This window comes from Dama dama, chromosome 27, assembly GCF_033118175.1.
Source record: "Dama dama isolate Ldn47 chromosome 27, ASM3311817v1, whole genome shotgun sequence".
Lineage (NCBI taxonomy): Eukaryota > Metazoa > Chordata > Mammalia > Artiodactyla > Cervidae > Dama > Dama dama.
This window is the reverse complement of record NC_083707.1, coordinates 23,357,849-23,376,521: the sequence shown is the minus strand read 5'-3', so window position 1 is coordinate 23,376,521 and position 18,673 is coordinate 23,357,849. Positions and strand designations below refer to the sequence as shown.

Below are 18,673 nucleotides of genomic sequence, written 5' to 3'. Positions count from 1 at the left end.
TACAGATGCCAGCTTCACAGTTAGCAGGCCAAAAGGGTGGCTGCCGCATAGAGTTTACACGCTTTCAGTCCTCCCAGACTCAGAAGCAGAGTGTCTGGTATTTCACTGTGAAGGATCCCCAGGAGTTATTTAATGCCAGCTGATGACATGGCTCAGAATGCCCCTCAGGGTTCCGGTGCCATTTTTCTCACAGCTGGAAAGTGACACCTTCGCTGGCAGATTCTGGTGTGGACTGAGTTTAACCCAGATGGTGTGGATTGCTTTACTTTCGAATTTTGTCAATTTCACTTTAAAGGAATTGATTTAGTCCTCTCCTGTGAACAGTGTCTTTTCCACAATGAAATTTGTTAGGACGTGTATGTTAGAATAATTCCATTCTTCCTGACTTCGGGCTGTCTTTCAGATACCAGTCTCTAGAATTCTACAGTGGATGTGTCATACTCATCTAGTATCCTTTTTTATTGAAGTATATTTGCTGTACCATATATATGTTACAGGTATAGTGATTCACAATTTTTTAAGGTTATACTCCATTTATAGTTATTATAAAACATTGGCTGTATTCCCTGTGTTGTACAATCTATCCTTGAGCATGTTTTGTACCTAATAGATTGTGCCTGTCAGCCCCCTGACCCTATATTGCCCCTCCTCCTCCCCTCTCCCGAGTGGTAACTACTGGTTTGTTTTCGGTATCTATTAATTTGCTTCTTTTTTATATTCACTGGTTTATTTTTGAGAGTGCACAGATAAGTGATACCATACAGTATTTTGCACTTAGCATAATACCCTCCAAGCCCATCCATGTTGCTGCAGATGGCAAAATGTCACTCCTTTTTATGTCTGAGTAGTGTTCCGTTGTATGTGTATGCCTCATCTTCTTTATCCATTCCTCTGTCAATGGACAGGTTGTTTCCAAGTCTTGGCAGTTGTACATAATGCTGCTATGTACACTAGGTTGCCTGTACCTTTTTGAATTAATGTTTGTTTTTTCCTGATGTATACCCAGGAGTGTTTATGTCTCTCATCTAGTATCTTAAGCCCTCTTCCAGCAACTTTTTGTCTTGGAGCACTCCATACACCCGCCCATGGGTATCACAGGAACCTCATTTTATAGCTCACTTTAAAATTCTGATTGTTCATCTCCTAGTTTTTGACCTTTGGAATTTATATTATGTTGAGAGAATGCAAAATGGAAGCCTGCAGTTCACATAGGCAAAAACTGAAATAATGTGTTTTCACCTTATAGCATGTATCAGAGACATGGCTCCTAAACATGTTTTTGTTAGATGCATCCCCAAAGATAACTTATTTTAACAGAAATAACTCATTACTGAGGTAAAAATGAAACAGGGTTTTATAGGCCACCAAGAAATAATTTCTTAGTAGGTTACTGTGGAAAAAAAAAAATACTTGTACATTTTCAGTGTCATATCTCCCCAGCCTAATTAGGATCTTATTCACTTGAACCAGGGTGCACTTATTTAAAGGATTATTTTTTTTCTAAAGGATCCAAAGGTGGTGATAGGTGCATAGGATGGTCAACCTGATGACTGCTTTTTGTGATAGAAGCTTTTGAGTAATTATCTCATAAAGGAAATATAATGAGAGCTCAGCCTTTCTGTTCCTTAGAGACCTCATTTGCTTTGAGCAGGTAAATGTGTCAAAGAGCCAGGTTTGTGCTATGACTTGAAACAGAAGAGGAATAGGGGGAGAGGCTTGAAAATGAAGAGTACGCGTTGTAAATATTTAGTGCACATTGGCAGAAGTCTGTGAAATGTGGGATCTCACGCACAGGGTTGGTCCAGAGGTTTATGACCAGCACTTGGTGTTAAGTCATTCTTAAAATGACAGTGCTCTTCCTATGAGGCACACCTTAGGTTTCTGTGATCTGTTTTATTTTTTCCTAGAAGTTGTATCTGATTTCCTTTTATGACATTAGTTTTTCGCTCTTGAGTCAGCCTGCCCTGGCAAAGCCCTGAGAGATAATTTCTCTGAAATCACAGTGGCAGTGACGTCTGAGGGAGGCGTTCTTACTGTCACAGTTCTGCTCCGATTACAAACAGTAGTATCCCCTCATCCAGGAGCCCTCCCACGTGGTTCCCTGCAAGGCTCAAATATGGTAGCTCAGGCGGTAAAGAATCTGCCTGCAATGCAGGAGACCCTGGGTCAGGAAGATCCCCTGGAGAAGGGAATGGTGACCCACTCCAGTATTCTTGCCTGGAGAAACCCATGGACAGAGAAGCCTGGTGGGCTACAGTCCATGGGGTCGCAGAGAGTCAGACACAACATGACTTAGCCACTGACACTTTCACTTTCAAATCAGGAGAAAGCACAAGCACTCACATGGGCTCCTCTCCTCCTCCCCAGTCTACTTCCTTTTTGTCATTTTAGAAAGCCAGAGCGTGTTTTCAGGTTGCTGATGATAAAATCTTTTAAATTTCCACTGTGTAAATAATTATACAGTTGCAGCTTTATTAAAATTTAAGCCAGAATTCCAGTCATCTAAGAATCTGTTCTTTCAGCAGACTCACCGGGTTCCTTCTATATGTCATACTCTGAGCTGGGCACTTGAATTCAAAAATAAGTCACACAGGGGACTTAGCCGGCGGTCCAGTGGTCAGGACTCTGTGCTTCCACTGAAGGGGGTGCAGGTTCAATCCCTGGTCAGGGAACTAGGATCCCACATGGGGCAGCCAAAAAAAAAAAAAAAAAAAATCATGAGTAGCCCTTTCTTGAAAAGCCTCTAAGTCTTGGGGATAACAGTCAGGAAGGCATTGTTTGACTGGAGGAATCGGAGGTGGAGAAGTTCTGCTGACCCCAGGAAAGTAATTCTGTGAGTCTTCTGCTGATAACTTAGTAAGCGCAAAATTACCCTTGTAGCTCATTTGGTAAAGAATCTGCCTGTGGTGCAGGAGACCTGGGTTCGATTCCTGGGTCGGGAAGATCCTTTAGAGAAGGAAATGGCAACCCACTCCAGTATTCTTGCCTGGAGAATCCCATGGACAGAGGAGCCTGGCAGGCTGCAGTTCATGGGGTCTCAAAGAGTCGGACATGACTTAGTGACTAAAGCACCACCACAGTTTTCAGGAGTTTTCAGTAATGGCACCTGTAGATAAAAACCATGTTTGAGTGTGTGTGTTCCCTCCTATGACCTCTGTGTATAAGTTTTAACACAGCCTCATGACATAGGTTTGAGCATTGTTGAATGATGTACGTGGTGGTGATGGTGGGAAGGTTACTTCTCCCTTACAGAAAGTCACTTGAGGAAAAATAAAATGCCTATCTCTTTTGATCCTCCAGTTTTTATGGTATTTTTTAATGGAGCATCACTATGTTAAATTAGTGCAGTAGACTAACTTTTATGTAAAGAAAATGTATACATTCATATTTCCTTAATGGGCATGGAGAAACTGGAAGAATGTTAACACATGTGGACCTGGACACATGTCACAGTGGAACTGGACAGATGATGGGTCCCTGGGTACCTTACTTTGTTTGAAAAAGAAATCGGAAAACAGTGTAAAATGCACTCCCTAATCAAACAGTGGTGTTTCACTTAACCCCTTAGTGGCAGTTTGAAAATTAAATAAGTTTTGATTTTTCACAGTGAGTTTTACATGCGGAAAGGTGTTGGGAAGCATCTCAAAATATCCTTGCTGAAATCACATGGATGATGTTAAAGATTTGCCTGACCCAAGTACCATTCTTATTCGCAGCTGCGGCATCCGCCTCTTGAGGTTTCACACAGAGCGAATGCATAGTCCATATTTTGTTTCGTTTTCTCCAGAGTCCATCAGAGCTGCATTTGGTGTTGTTTTTTGTGATGCGGCCAGCCTGCTTAGTACGCTCCATGAATCTTGCTCTGACTGCAAAATCATCCTCTGTGAAGATCGCTGTCAGTATCCTCTTTGGATGTTTTTCTTCTCATTCATTGAGCACCTGGTGTGTCTCAGGTATTGTGGAGGGCCCCTAGTTGTGCAGTTGCAGGTTTTGGCCCTTTTTTTTAGGCATTCTGCTGCTGTCCTCTGCACACTGCCCCCACTTCCGAGTCTGACTCCCCACCTTATGGAAGTTATTGAGTGATATCTGGCCTTGAGGTCCGCCCCACTCTCCAACCCGTGATGGTGCTAGACGCCCGCCAGGAAGCAGGCCATCTGCATTCACAAGCCCTCCCTGCCCCCTGCCCCTCCCCCTCCCGTCTGGGTGAAGGCTGAGTGGATGGCAGGGAGACTGACCAATTAAGAATAAAACAAAAGGAGAGCTTTGAATACACTCTCCCAGCTCTCGGGACCTGCTGCTCACCGGCTGTAACAGTGAAATAGAAAGCTTGTGGAGCCTGTGCTCTGCTAGAGAAGGAGGAAGTGGAAGAGGGCGCGATTGGTGGGTGCTGGGTGGGTGGGGGAGGGGAGCGCAGGATGAGGGCCTCTTGGGGGGGACGTGTCAGCCGCTCCCCCTCCCCCCTGACCCCCTGGCTCTTTCTGTTTCTGGGGACCTAGTACATCTGTCTGTCGACACGTCTTCTCCAGGGAGAAGGAAAGAGAGATGAGCGTCATCAGCCACCCAGGCAAGGAGGCTGAGGATAGGAGGAGTCAGCCTTTCCAACATCCCTTAGCGGGGCTGGCAACACAACAATAAATGGAAAAGCAGGTTTGATGTTTGGGAAGCCGGTATCCCTCTCCCTGGAATTTCTCACAGGCAGATAGCATGGTTGGATCGCCGACTATAAGATGTCAGAGTGAGTAACAGTTGAACATACTTCCAGCCTGTGTGATGAAGGTCACGGCCTCCTCACCTCCGGTTCAGAACGTGGTCTACCTCCCATTAGGACCAGTTGGGGCACTCAGAGTCCCAGATTGCTGCTCAGAGAAGCAGGGAAGGGGTAGCAGGCAAAGCCTGGGCTCTGGCCTCAGACTTATTCTCTATCCCAGCTCCACCCTTTTCAAACTGTGTCATCTAGGGCAAATTTTTTAGCCTCCCTAAGCCTCATTTCCCTAATAGGCAAATGGAAATAATAATAGCATCGACTTCACAGTTCTTAATGAGGACTTATGAGATGCAGAATATAAAGTATACCAAGCAGTTGAATGGTGCACAGTAAATGCCTTTCAGAATATTAGCTGGTATTGTTGCTTGTCATTTTAGTGTACTCTTTTACCTTGGCTTTGTAATAAACTATGATCTTTGTGTCCGCAGTACCTCTTATAATACCTGACACACAGCAGTTGTTCATTAAAAGTCCGACTTCAGTCTGGAAAAAATTCAAACAAATTATACTGTGATCTCCCTACCTTACCAACTTGATTAAGAATTAATTTTACATACAGTGAACTGCATCTGTTTAAGGCATAATGATTCAATGCGTATTGGTGGTATGTACGCCCTTGAAGCCATCACTCCCAAAAGATTCCTGGTGTCCTTTGTAGTTCATAGCTCCACTGTTCATGGCACAGGTAACCACTGCTTTGCTTTCTGTCACCCTAGATTAGATTACATTTTGTATAAATGGAATCATACGGATTGTACTCTGTAGTGTCTGACTTCTTTTACTTGGCATAATGATTTTGAGATTGACCCAGCATGGATGAATACAACTTGGCCACAAAGGATATCAACCCTGAATATCCATTGGAAGGACTGATGCTGAAGCTCCAGTACTCTGGCCACCTGATTTGTGGCCGAGTGGTATTCTGTACTATGGCTTTGTTGTTCTTCAGTTGCTCAGGCGTGTCTGACTGTTTGCGACCCCGTGGACTGCCTCACACCAGGCTTCCCTGTTTTTCACTGTCTCCTGGAGTTTGCTCAAACTCTTGTCCATTGAATCAGTGATACCATCCAACCATCTCATCTTCTTTCATCCCCTTCTCCTCCTGACTTCAATCTTTCCCAGCATCAGGGTTTTTTCCAACGAGTTGGCTCTTTGCATCAGGTGGCCAGAGTATTGGAGCTTCAGCATCAGTCCTTCCAATGAATTTTCAGGGTTGATATCCTTTAGGATTGACTGGTTTGATCTTGCTGTCCAAGAGACTCTCAAGAGTCTTCTCTAGCACTACAGTTCGAAAGCATCAGTTCTTCGGCACTCAGCCTCTTTTATTGTCCAACTCTCACATCCATACATGACTACTGGAAAAACCATAGCTTTGACTATACAGACCTCTGTAGGCAAAGTAATATGGCTATACCGCATTTTATCAGTTACCAGCTTGTGAACATTTGGGTTAGTTTCAGTTCTTAGCAATTATGGATACAACTTCTATGAATATTCATGTATAACTCTTTGTGGAACAAATGTTTTCATTTCTCTGAAAGAAATATCTAGGAGTGGAATGGTTAGGCAATATAACTGCTGTTTAAGAGACTTAAGGAACTTAAGGAGACTTAAAGAATAGTTGTCCAAAGTGGTTGTACCATTTCACATTCCTACCAGAAGTGTAGGAGAGTTCCAGTTGCTTCACATCCTTGTCAACACTTGGTATTGTTAATCTTTTAAACTTGGCCATCCTTACAGATGTGGACAAGTATCCTGCTGAGATTTTAATTTATATTTTGATTATTAATGGTATTCAGTGTCTTTTATGTGTTTATTGGCCATTTGTGTACATTCTTTAGTGGAGTGTGTGTTCAGATCTTTTGCCTATTTTAATAGAAAAGATTTTTATTTTTATTTTACTATAATATGGTCTTGACTTAGATTTCAATGAGTTTGAGTCCTGTGTTCTTAACTTGAATGTAAACCTCTTAAGAAAAGTCAGTGTTTCTACCTGTTCTTTATCCACAGTGCTTTTTCTGGAAATTAGGTCCAATTCTCAGTAAGTACATACTAAATGATTTTATTAAAATAAACTTCAAAATAATAACTGGATTGTTATTTTTAACTCAGGGAAAAACTACTAAAGCCACTTTAAAAGTGTATATGAAAGAGTTAAATTTTGGAGCTATATTTTCTTTGAGGTCTTGACAGACGAGATACTCTTTTAATTCTGTGAACACTATAGTTCTGTAGATAGTCTTTTCTTTGTACTTAACACCGTATCAGATTTTACACCATTGAATTTAAAAGGAAAATGTGGGTAGAAATGTCTTCCTCTTTAAAGGTAGCAAGGAACCATTTCCATATTTCAGAAATTTTGCCCAGGATAATCAAAGCATTACATGCCATTCCTTGCCACCTTTTTTTTTGATTCTTAGGCTAACATTCCCCCAACTTTTGCTCACTCCTCATTCTATCTCATTTGACATTTTTTGTTCTTGTTGCCCAGACTGACTCCTGACTTCTTAAAACTCTTAAGGAGAAGTTGCCTCAAGTAGCAATAGAATTTAGAAACTAGGAAGCTAAAACTCAGTAAAATCAGTCAGTCGTGTCTGATTCTTTTCGACCTCATAGACTGTAGCCCACCAGGTTTCTCTGTCCATGGAATTCTCCAGGTAGGAATACTTGAATGGATAGCCATTCCCTTCTCCAGGGGATCTTCCCAACTCAGGGATTGAACCAGGGTCTTTTTCATTGCAGGTGGATTCTTTACCATCTGAGTCACCGGATAAACCCCATAAGCTCAGTAAGGTCCTAGATTTACTTGAAAGGATCAGCTGAGGACCCTTGTGATTTTTAAAAGGGAATGCTTGGCTTCCCGAATCTTTGCAGCCAAAAATCAAATTTCTTAACCACATATGTTTCAAAATCCAAATATACTATGAAATAAAGGTCACTTATGATTTCGCAAATGCCCTAGGTCTTCTAGTAAATTCTGAGTGCAACATCTTTCATCTATCACTTACTCATTTTATTGCAAAACCATGAGGCCAGATTTCAAATGAGTTACAGCTTCCATAATGGCAGTAATCTCTTACTCTCTTGGTCATAGATGACTATTTTCTGTGTCCTGTTTAGGACTGAGCAAGTTACAAGCCACTGGAGTATCAGTTGAGAGTTGAGAGTGTTCTTTTTTGCTTTCATTGAGGTTGTTCCATGAAAGGAAGCCAAATACCATTCGACAGGACATCCTGTGATTCCCTTAGTTTACGATAGCCAAGGACATGGCTTTTTTTTTTTTTTAAAGAGATGATTGCTTGCTTCCTTTCCTGTTAACAGGGGAACCCAGAACTGATGCTGTCCATTCGGCTTTAAGAACAATAACTAGCAAATAGCTAAAGCTCACTGCAAAATCACCCAAAGAATTTTAGGACATGGAAGAACTTCCAGGTCTTTTTATGCGAGCCAACAATGGTTTGATCATGGTTAGCATTTAACTGACCATCAGTTCTGTTGTCTTGAAATAATAATTAACTGAAGAAGAGAGGAAACAACCAAACTAGAAGTTCAAAAAATTAAGTATCTTAACAGAAAATCTGAAATCAGGTATATTATGAGATATCTGAACAATGACATCTAAGTGTGGATGCTACACAGAGAGAGGACATGGAAAATGCTCATAATGTGTTAAGAGAAACAAGCTGATGAGTACAAAAGTGTGTAAGTGCTATATTGATGTCCTAGGGCTCCCCCTATCAAATGGCCAAACACTGGTGGCTTGAAATGCCTTCCCTCACAGTTGTGGAGGCTGGAAGTCTGAAATAAAGGTGCTGGCCGAGCTGTGCTCCCTTCCGAAGGCCCTGAGGGGGAGTCTTTCTGTGCTTCTTCCTGCCAGATTGCCTTCTGCGTTCCTTGGCTTGTCGCCGCATGGCCTCAGTTATCACACGACCTTCCGTGTGTGTCTGTGTCTTTCTGCGTCTCCACACAGTGTTCTCATAAGAATACAAGTCGCTGCGTGCCCTTGAAGGGAGTTCAGGGTCGAGAATGACACATTTTGTACTCTAGCGAAACTGGTGGAACAGGTCTTCAGAAAGTCAGATGTTTTCAGGAATTGGTTTCATGTTCCCAATGCTCACATCTCCTCATATCTAGAAAAGGACTCAGTCAGTCCCTTCATGGTGACATCAGCTCCTCTTGACTGGCAGAAAATCTTTAGTAAGATAAGTGCTTGATTGCACTGAAGTCCCCCTTCACCCAAGTCACATATATTAACCTTCCTCCTCCCACCTCTTTGGAGCAGTTTCTCAGAGCTATCTAAGGTGCTGTCTCCCAGGCTGAAGTCCTCATTTTGCCCCAGATAAAACTTAACTCACACACACACAAAAAGAATGCAAGTCATTGAATTTAAGACTCTAACCTTATCTCGCCTGATTAAATCTGCAAAATGTATTTCCTAATAAGATCATGTTCTGAGGTTTTGAGTGGGCATGATTTCTAGGGGAGAGGGTAATGCTATTCAATCTAGTGTATATATGTGTGCTCAGTCACTCAGTCGTGTCCGACTCTTTGCAAGTCTATCGACTGTAGTCTGCCAGGCTCCTCTGTCCGTGGGATTTTCCAGGCAAAAATACTGGAGTGGATTGCCATTTCCTCTTCCGGGGGATCTTCCTGACCCAGGGATCAAACCTGAGTCTCATGCACTGCAGGTGAATTCTTTACCTCTGAGCATACACACACACACACGTGTGCATGTGTAATCATTTTTATAAATGTACATGTATAAAATACACACTCACTTCTCTCATATAAAAGATATTTAATTTTTATCTTAATTTTCTACTTTTTCTCTACTAAAAACGTGCTGATTTTCAATATAAAAATATTTTAAAAAATAACACTTTGACATCTACTTTTAAAAAATAGTTTTTTTTTTAATAAGCATTCTACCTTGGATTTGTTTTCTCTGTTTCATCAAACTATTATGAGTTTTTAAACCATAATTTAAAATAGGGATTATTTCTTTGTAGTGTATATACACACAGAAATATATGGAGTCAACATTTTTATGATATTAATTATGTTTATTGTGCTTGTTACTTTATAACAATAGCTAAGACTGAAGTAATGTAAAGTAAACCAGTCTTGGAGACATTGGGTCAACCAGTATTGTATCAGGTCTTTGGTTTAAATCTGCCCTCTGCCGTGCCCAGGTGTGTCTTGACTCTTTGGGACCCCATGGACTGTAGCCCGCCAGGCTCTTCTGTCCATGGAATTTTCCAGGAAAGAATACTGGAGTGCGTTGCCATTTCCTGCTCCAGGGGATCTTCCTGACCCAGGGATTGAACCTGTGTCTCCTGCCTTTACCATTGAGCTGCCCGGGGAGCCCCCCGCCCCCTGCAAAAGTGATAATTATACTCAACTGCTGATTCAGATTAATTTTTAAAACATGTTTCAGGGTCTCTAAGTTAAATTAATCTTAGGAACCTAGAAACTAGAGTTTGGGACAGAATGGGGAGGCACTTTGCAAATCTCACATTGCCTCATATACTGGGTAACTTTTAACACACATTCACTCTAGCACTAATTTCATCTACTTACCGAATGTGTTTAGACTTTCCTGTCTCCAGTAACATCTCTGGTTATTTTATCAAGTAGTTTATATGGTCTTGTAAGTAATTTCCTTTTCCTTAATTATTTCTGAATGCTCATTAATCAGCTGTTACTTTTCCATTTTTACCCCAGGTTTAACAAAACATTCCAAATTCAGCAGAGACTGTAGTCCCACACATTTATTAAACTGCAACAGTACGTTAAATTTTGTCCTTTGCTCCCGTGAGTCCTCATAGCATAGTACTGCAGAATCAAAAAAGGAAGCTCCAGTTCAAGAAACTGCTATGCATCCTCTCCTCCCAGACCCAGAGGTCTGACCATATCTGTCCCTCTGGTATTTCTGTACCTGATTCAGTTTGAACATGGCACACTTCTTAGCCACTTTTTACCCACATGCTCAGTGTTTTGTACTTCCTTTTGAGAATTACAGTGTTTTTACACTGATGCTGGAAATGTTTTCACCTTCGACCTGGGTCAAGACAGCAGACAGGAAAGCGGAGAGGTATTGCAAATGAAGTGAGTGTGTGTGTGTGTGTGTGTGTGTGTGTGTGTGTACGAACTGATTTTTGTCAGGGTCTTCTGGGTCTTTGATGCAAGTCTATCAACCCTTTCTTCATTCCCATAAATAAATGGTAAATGACTTTACTGCCTTAAAAAAAAGAGAAAAACCCTCTTCTACTCCCATACAGGGCAGACAGGATTGGTGTCTGGTTGCCCAGACAAGAGTAGCAGGAAACTGGAGCAGGGGGAAGAAGGATGAACTCTGACTCTGGGGTGGAATTGTGGACAAATAAGAGGGAAATCTATTCTCTGGCCTAAATGAATCATTTCACCTGGGAAGGGAAGTTTCGGGAATGATGGCTTGGGGAACTGGTGATGAAATAGTGTTCCTAGTTTTGATGGTATTTCCCCACCGCTACACCAGTTTGGCTGAACTTTACTAATCTTGGACCAAAATTTCCATTTCCTGTGCTCACGACCTGCAGCCGTCTTGGACGTAATTCACAGGATGTCCTCTGGGGTTGTGGAGTGGGTTTGAGGTAGAAGCTGATCATATCTTGTCAACCAAAGGTCATATTTAAGAAACTTAAGGAAAGAATTAAGAGTAGGTGGCATGAAGAAGACTGGGGGTGTGTGAGTGTCCATCACCCATTTTAGAATTAAATTCACCAGGATGTATTCTAACAGTGGCCTGTACTTCCCTCCTTCTTTGAGGCTTAATTTTATTGGTACTTCACTTCCCATTTCAGAATGTTCTCATGAGTTTAAAAACAAATTTTGCCACAATGTAAATACAGAGCTTTGGATAGGCACCAATCTCTAGAAGTGAGATACCAAGAGACTTGTCATTTTTGTTTGCTTATAAGAGATTGATTTTTCTAAACACGTAGTCAGGACATTCATCTGAAGTCTTTTATTAGTTGCAAAAATTATAAGCAGCAATCACGTATGTGGCCACTACCCATTTTATCTAAGCTACCACAGAAAGCAAATTGAGAAACCTGAGTCCAAGATGTGCAGTAAGTAGAAATGTAAAAGATGGTGACTCCTAAAGTATTAGCATGCTTTATATGTTACAGCTGGTAGGCTTTTGAGCCAAAAACCATTCCCAACATTAAACTGAGTAAAGCTAGTCACCAAATCTCTCCATGTCAAGCTCTTCTTCAGGGAAACTTATGTTAACAAATCATCTTGGTTAAAGGGAAAATGTACAGTGAGGCCTTGGTAACACTAAAAAAGGAAAAAAATTCAAGGCCACAATTGTATCTGGAAAAATGGTACTGATGAACCTATTCTCAGGGCCGGAATAGAGATGCAGACATAGAGAGTGGGCTTGTGGACACAGCAGGGGAAGGAAAGGGTGGGATGAACCGAGAGAGTAGCGCTGACGTATGGACACTGCCTCGTGTAAAACAGACAGCTGGGGGGAAGCTGCTGTATCGCGCAGGGAACTCAGCTTGGAGCCCTGAGATCCCCAGAGGGTGGGGATGGGGGAGTGGTGAGAGAGAGGCTCCAGGGGGAAGGGATATGTGTATACTTATAGCTGATTCACGTTGTTGTAAGCAGAAACCAGCACCACATTGTAAAGCAGTTAACCTCCAATTAAAAATATAAATAAAATCAGGAATGGCGGTGGGGAAAGACCACAGTTGTGTTCTCATTTGGAGGTCTGTCGTCTTCTCACTTAACTCTCGTGACATGATAAAACCTAAGAGCAGAAAGGGACTTGGTGGAGGGCAGGAATCCTAGAATCAGCCCTCGGCCCAGATCCCAGCTGTTGCGTTAGGTAACTGTGACCAGGGGAGTGACTAACCCTCCCTCCCGGTCTGTGAACCTTCTCCGCATCATGGTCTGTCTGGGCACAAGCTTTGTCCCTGTCACATAGCGTTGTTGTGAAGACTAAATGAGAAGGTGAGTGTTAGCTGTGTACTCCTGGGATGGAAAGGAGAGCCAAAGAAGTGAGGCGTCTGTGCCCAAGTTCACCTAACTGGTCGGGTTAGGTCTGGGGTTGGCAGCCAGTGCCCCTGATCAGGGCTGTCATGAAGCTGAAATATGTATACACAGTGAGTGTGTATTTCGTACTGGAGACATGAAGAATGGCATGTTTCTCTGTTGCCTTCTTTCTTTTAGACATCAGACAACAGAGTCCTTTAATCCATTCAACCCTGATTTCTCCTCTGCTGACCGTGTCACACAGCACTAGAGACATGTATGAACTGTGGTATGATTTCAGGAACCCTGTAACTTTCTCCTCCCCCATGAAATCCTCCTCATGTGCATCCACTCAGGTTTTACTTCCTGTGTACCCACTATGTGCTTGGCATGCCTTGAGACATAGACTGTGGCTCAGATGGTTAAGAATCTGCCTGCAATGCAGGAGAGATGTGGGTTCAATCCCTGGGTCGGGAAGATCCCTTGGAGAAGGAAATGGCAACCTACTTCAATATTCTTGCCTGGAGAATCCCATGGACAGAAGAGCCTGGTTGGCTATGGTCCATGGGGTCACAAAGAGTTAGACACAACTGAGTGACAAACGCTTTCCTTTTCACTTTTCACTATGTGCCGAGCGCACTCATTTAGACATAGAAGGCGCACAGTAACAAAATAGATTCTATAAAGAACCTGCCTTCATAGAGCTAACCTTATGGGGGCACGAGGTAGTGGAGAGACAGTAAACCAACAAAAGAATCAACAGATTGTGTTAGTATCATGGAGCAAAGAAGAGTGTGGTGGAGGGGTCCCTGGAGGAGGCCACTTTAGAGGGAGGCCAGGGAAGGCTCACTGAGGAGGGGGTGTTTGAGCTGACCCTGAAGCATGCGATGCAGCCCAGCATGCCAAGTGCTGGGAATGGTCTCTTTTTTCAAGTAAGACCTTGAGCGCGGTTATCCCAAAGGATTAGGGACGACGTGAAGCTGTCGTCCTTCATTTGTTTTTTTATTGTAAGAAGGTTTAGGGGAGTCAGGCGCCTGAGAATAATACCTGAGGAGGAGCTAGTACCAGCAAGAGCACAAAATAGTTCAGAACCAGGAGGTGGGGGTCACGTCTAACAAAATTTGCCCCACTCCCGACTTTGCTTGGCATGGGTGGCGTGTTCATGTGGTCACCACACATTCTTCTGCTATGTCTTTTTTTAAAATTAATTAATTAATTTTAATTGGAGGCTAATTACTTTACAGTATTCTAGTGGTTTTTGCCATACATTGACATGAATCAGCCATGGATTTACACGTGTCCTCCATCCTGAACCCCCCTCCCACCCCCTCCCCATCCCATTCCTCAGGGCCATCCCAGCGCACCAGCCCTGAGCACCCTGTCTTATGCACTTAACCTGGGCTGATGATCTATTTCACATACGGTAATATACATGTTTCAAGGCTATTCTCTCAAATCATCCCACCCTCGCCTTCTCCCACAGAGTCCAACAGTCTGTTCTTTACATCGGTGACTCTTTGGCTGTCTCACATGTACAGTCATCATTACCATCTTTCTAAATTTCATATATATGTGTTAATATACTGTATTGGTGTTTTTCTTTCTGACTGACTTCACTCTGCTTCTGCTACATCTTATGCACCCGGTTTTTTGCGGGGGGGTGGGGGGGCGCGGTAAGTGTTAACAGATGAACATGACCGCCCCTCCCCATGGTGGCAGCAACTCTGAAAGGTGGACCCAGGGTCGTGCTGGGTGGGCAGGCTGGGGACCTGACTGGGAATGCTTGGGATCATGGGCGAGAGCTAAGGTCAGGGGGAGAGGGAACAGGGCCAAGTAGGGCCGGGAAAGTAAACAGAAGGCATATGGTCAAGACCTAGTGGATGTACCAGGAGCCAAGTTGAGGGGGAGGCGGGGGGACTGGGCAAAAGTTGGTGCCCTGCGGAGGCCAGCCAAGCCTGTGGCATGGGAATGAGCTGCAGGTCATGGAAGTTATTTTCAGAGCAGGGACCAAGCCACCCACTGTTTGAAACAGATGGACATTTAGGCAAATGTAATCCCTTATAATCAGTTGCATTTCTGACCATATGAAGAAATATCTGCCGTGTGTGTGTTTAAGGCCTTAGACTTTTGCAGTTACGTTTCACTCATGGCCATGAACATTATGAATGCCACGAAGAACTTTTTTAAGAATTCCTAAATTTCTTCATTCCTTGGGTAAGAGCCAAGTTTCCAAGTCATTTCAAGGCCATAGCTATTGACTCTTAATTATGAATTAAAAAAACCCAAAACATGTATGTGCTTTTTTTAAAAAAATAAAAATAAAAATTTTAGTTAGCATGCAGTTTTCACACATTGACTGAATAAATGAACACGAATGCTTTCTGTCTTTCATCATTCAGCCTGACCTCAAAGTCTCCATCAAGCTAAACAGTCATCCTGGACTTCAGGGGCTGGAGCCAAGGAGGAGTGGGTTTGGGGTTGTTTTTGTTTTAATTATTGAAGTGTGGTTGATTTACAGTGTTGTGTTAGTTTCAGATACACAGCACAGTGCTTCAGTTATATATATATGTATATGCTATTTTGAAAGTTGTGTTTCTGTTTCATTTTTCTGCAGTTACTAGCGGGTAGCCAAGCCACTTACTGAATAGTACCTGATGGGATTCACCCATCTGTTAAAATGGAGGTTGATTTTCAAGACTAGTAGAAAAATCTCATTTTGCAGATGATTGGAGAAATCTGTGTTTTAATCATACCCTAGTTTTAAAAAATTGTCCTTGGAATACTTGGTGATATGGCAGGAAGGAGCTTAATCTCTGTTTTAAAAAGGAACAGTTAGCGGTAAATGGGATGGACACCCTGAAAAAAAGAGTATTATTCTCTGTTCTGTTGTTGCTGAGAGAGATGGCAGTTATTAGCTGGAGTAGGACTTCCGATTGTGCGATGACATGGAGCTTTTGTGGCCACGTGAAAAGCATCATCAAGCAGTGAATGATAATGAAGGGCACGTTAATAATCGCAGTGGTAGGGCGTCTAACAGCCTGACATAAAGAGCAGGCTCTTGGACCTTTTGATAAAACTCATGTTTTTGCCAATGTTTCTCTAAGCAGCTTAGTATTAAAATTATTTTACACTGGTTTTCTTCACTAGCTCTAAATTGTACTAAAATATACCAATTTTTCCTCAAAATTAGGCTATTCACAATTTTTAAAAAAAGCTCTAAATTGTGAATAGCCTGATTTTGAGGAAAAATCAATATATTTCAGTATCTGTGTTTTAATCCAATCTATGCATTGCATAATTCTGGGCATACCTTGATGTTTCTCCGCCATCCTTGTCTGAAGTCAGCGTTGCCCTCAGGCCTCTCCCCCACCAAGCTTCCCAGGGAGGCCTGGTGCCTGGGGGAGTTAGTTTTGCATTCTTTGTCTTATCCCATAGACAGTCCTAGAGCCCTGTAAAAATAAAACGTCTACATCCGCCCATGGTGGCTTCAGTGTGTTATTATTACCTGAAGACAACAAAATAAGAAGATAATACACGACCTACCTCTTCAGTTCCCCTCCCAGCCCTGGAATCCACGCAGCCATCAATTATTCCACAAATTAAATGAAAGCTTTAATACCCAATCTTCAATGAAACCCAGTACAGTTTCCAGAATGCCTCTTACCTTGTCAAGGCTTGTCTTTCAGAGACCCTCTGTGACCCCAGCCTCCCTCCAGCCTGCTCTCCCTCCCAGCCAAATACTGCCCCCCTCACCCCCACCCCCCCGCCCCCCCCACGCCCTGTTCTAGGTCACAAAGGAAGAGCAAGTGATGAATCGAGAATTATCTGGAGATAGTCTTTCCTTGGTGAAACGTTTAAATCCTTCCCCCCTGACGGTATTGAATCTGGAGAATGAATTATGGGCAGCTCAAAGGCTGGGAAGTTTCTGGTTCAGGGGACACATTTGCAAGTCACTCCCAGTTGATGCCCAGTTCATTGTCTGGGGCAGCCCAGGGATTCCACATCAGCCTTTTGTGAGGAGGGAGCCGGGAAGCAGGCACTCAGGCAGAGTCTAGGTCTGCTGTTAAAAGGCTTTTCAGGGGAAAACACATACATTTAAGTGAACGTCTGCTGCGGGACCCAAGCTCATCAGCCCCCCTGAGGCTGATGAACAGCTTTTGGAGTTTCTTCCTTTGTCTCAGTATCTGATCAGTGGATATAAATACGCACTTCTTTTCTTCGTGTATGATTTCAGCCTGCAGTAAGTCCCCTACACACAAAGGAATTCTGAGAGCGCCTTTATAAGTCCAATTTATTTGAAAGTCCAGCAGAGTTAGCCCAGGTACCCTGATGCAAAGAGCTGACTCATTGGAAAAGACCCTGAAGCTGGGAAAGATCGAGGGCAGGAGAAGAAGGGGGTGACAGAGGATGAGATGGTTGGATGGCTTCACCCAATCAATGGTCATGAGTTTGAGCAAGCTCCGGGAGATGGCGAAGAACAGGGAAGCCTGGTGTGCTGCAGCCCATGGGCTGACAAAGAGTCGGACACGACTGAGCGACCGAACAAAACAACAGGTACAACAAAGTTAGCTTAGGTACCCAACTAACGCAATTGTCTATGCAGTACTGTACTGTAATAGGTTTATAACACTTTTCACACAAATAATAACATAAAAAAAGCAAACCAACACAAAAAATAAAGAAAACATTTTTAATCTTACAGTACCTTGAAAATTGCAGTTGTACCCTCTATATCACTGCTGCTTCTACACTTGCTTCTGGACATCCTGGGCTTGAAACAAAGATACTGTACCACCGTGCTCTGTGCCACACGGTACTGTAAAGTGATGTGCACACACGGCAAGGTAAGCCACACGAGAACTGACTTAGGTGATCGGACATGAGAACACGTGTTCGCATCTTCGAAAGTTCGCAACTTGAAGGTGTGTATGTCGGGAACTTACTGTATTTTAGAAATATGGCACTTGTAAGAGAAGGAAATACTCATTTTTATATCAGCAGTTGTCTCGATCTACTTGTGGGCACGTAGAAGTGTTTGCAAAATGGCTGTTTCTGTTAGGATGACACCGAGAAGATTCTTAGGAAAAAGCCATGACTGATAAGTGTGTTTGAAATAACGCACCTCCCTTTACCTGGTATGTCAGAATAGGCCAACCTTGACCATCCTAAAAATGTGAACTAGAGAACACCTTGTGGGAAGGGAATTCAGGGTGAGATCTTGACCTTGACCAAGGTCTTAAGTCCAGTGATTAGTAAAGGAAGTGTTCTTGTGACTCGCAGGTACTTTTCCCACCGTGACATATATGGAGACTTCAGAGCCATTTTTGGTCAGTGTGACTTGGCTTCCTATGAAGCATTGGTACCTTATGACTTAAGAAAACACTTGGGTTGTAGATTATTATATGGACTTCAGAAATCCTTATGTTCCCAAGATCAAAGAAATATTTCCCAGGTGAAAGGAAAATTCCATTATTCTTCATTCATCTTTTCCTATCTGTTCTTTTTTTTGTCGGGCTTCCCCGTGGCTCAGACTGTAAAGAGTCTGCCTGCAATGCAGGAGACCCAGGTTTGATCTGTGGGTCAGGAAGATCCCCTCGAGAAGGAAATGGCAACCTGCTCTAGTATTCTTGCCTGGAAAATCCCATGGACAGAGAAGCCTGGTGGGCTACAGTTCATAGCGTCGCAAAGAGTCAGACACAACTGAGCGCTTATCACTCTCACTTCCTTTGTTTTGTCCGTGGGTGAAGGGTGGATTGCATGTGTTGGTCTTAGGCTGGTGGAGGTGGATTACTTCCCCCAGTGATGGAGAAGCATGTTGAAAATACAGATTGTTATGAGAGAGTGAAGAAAGACAGTCATAAATATGAGTATAGTTTTCAGTGC

General features: G+C 42.9%; 1 protein-coding gene across 4 annotated transcripts in view; it reads left to right on the top strand.

The window, feature by feature from the left end:
• Positions 1–18,673, top strand: part of MAPRE2 (microtubule associated protein RP/EB family member 2) — a 177,888-nt gene that overhangs the window by 74,345 nt on the left and 84,870 nt on the right. The window contains exon 1 of one of the 4 annotated variants that reach the window (XM_061131077.1): positions 3,933–3,953. The exons of the other annotated variants lie outside the window; for them this stretch is intronic. The gene's annotated coding sequence lies outside the window, so the exon portion shown is untranslated. Of the gene's footprint in view, positions 1–3,932; positions 3,954–18,673 lie in introns of those variants that run through there. 4 annotated transcript variants of the gene reach the window in all.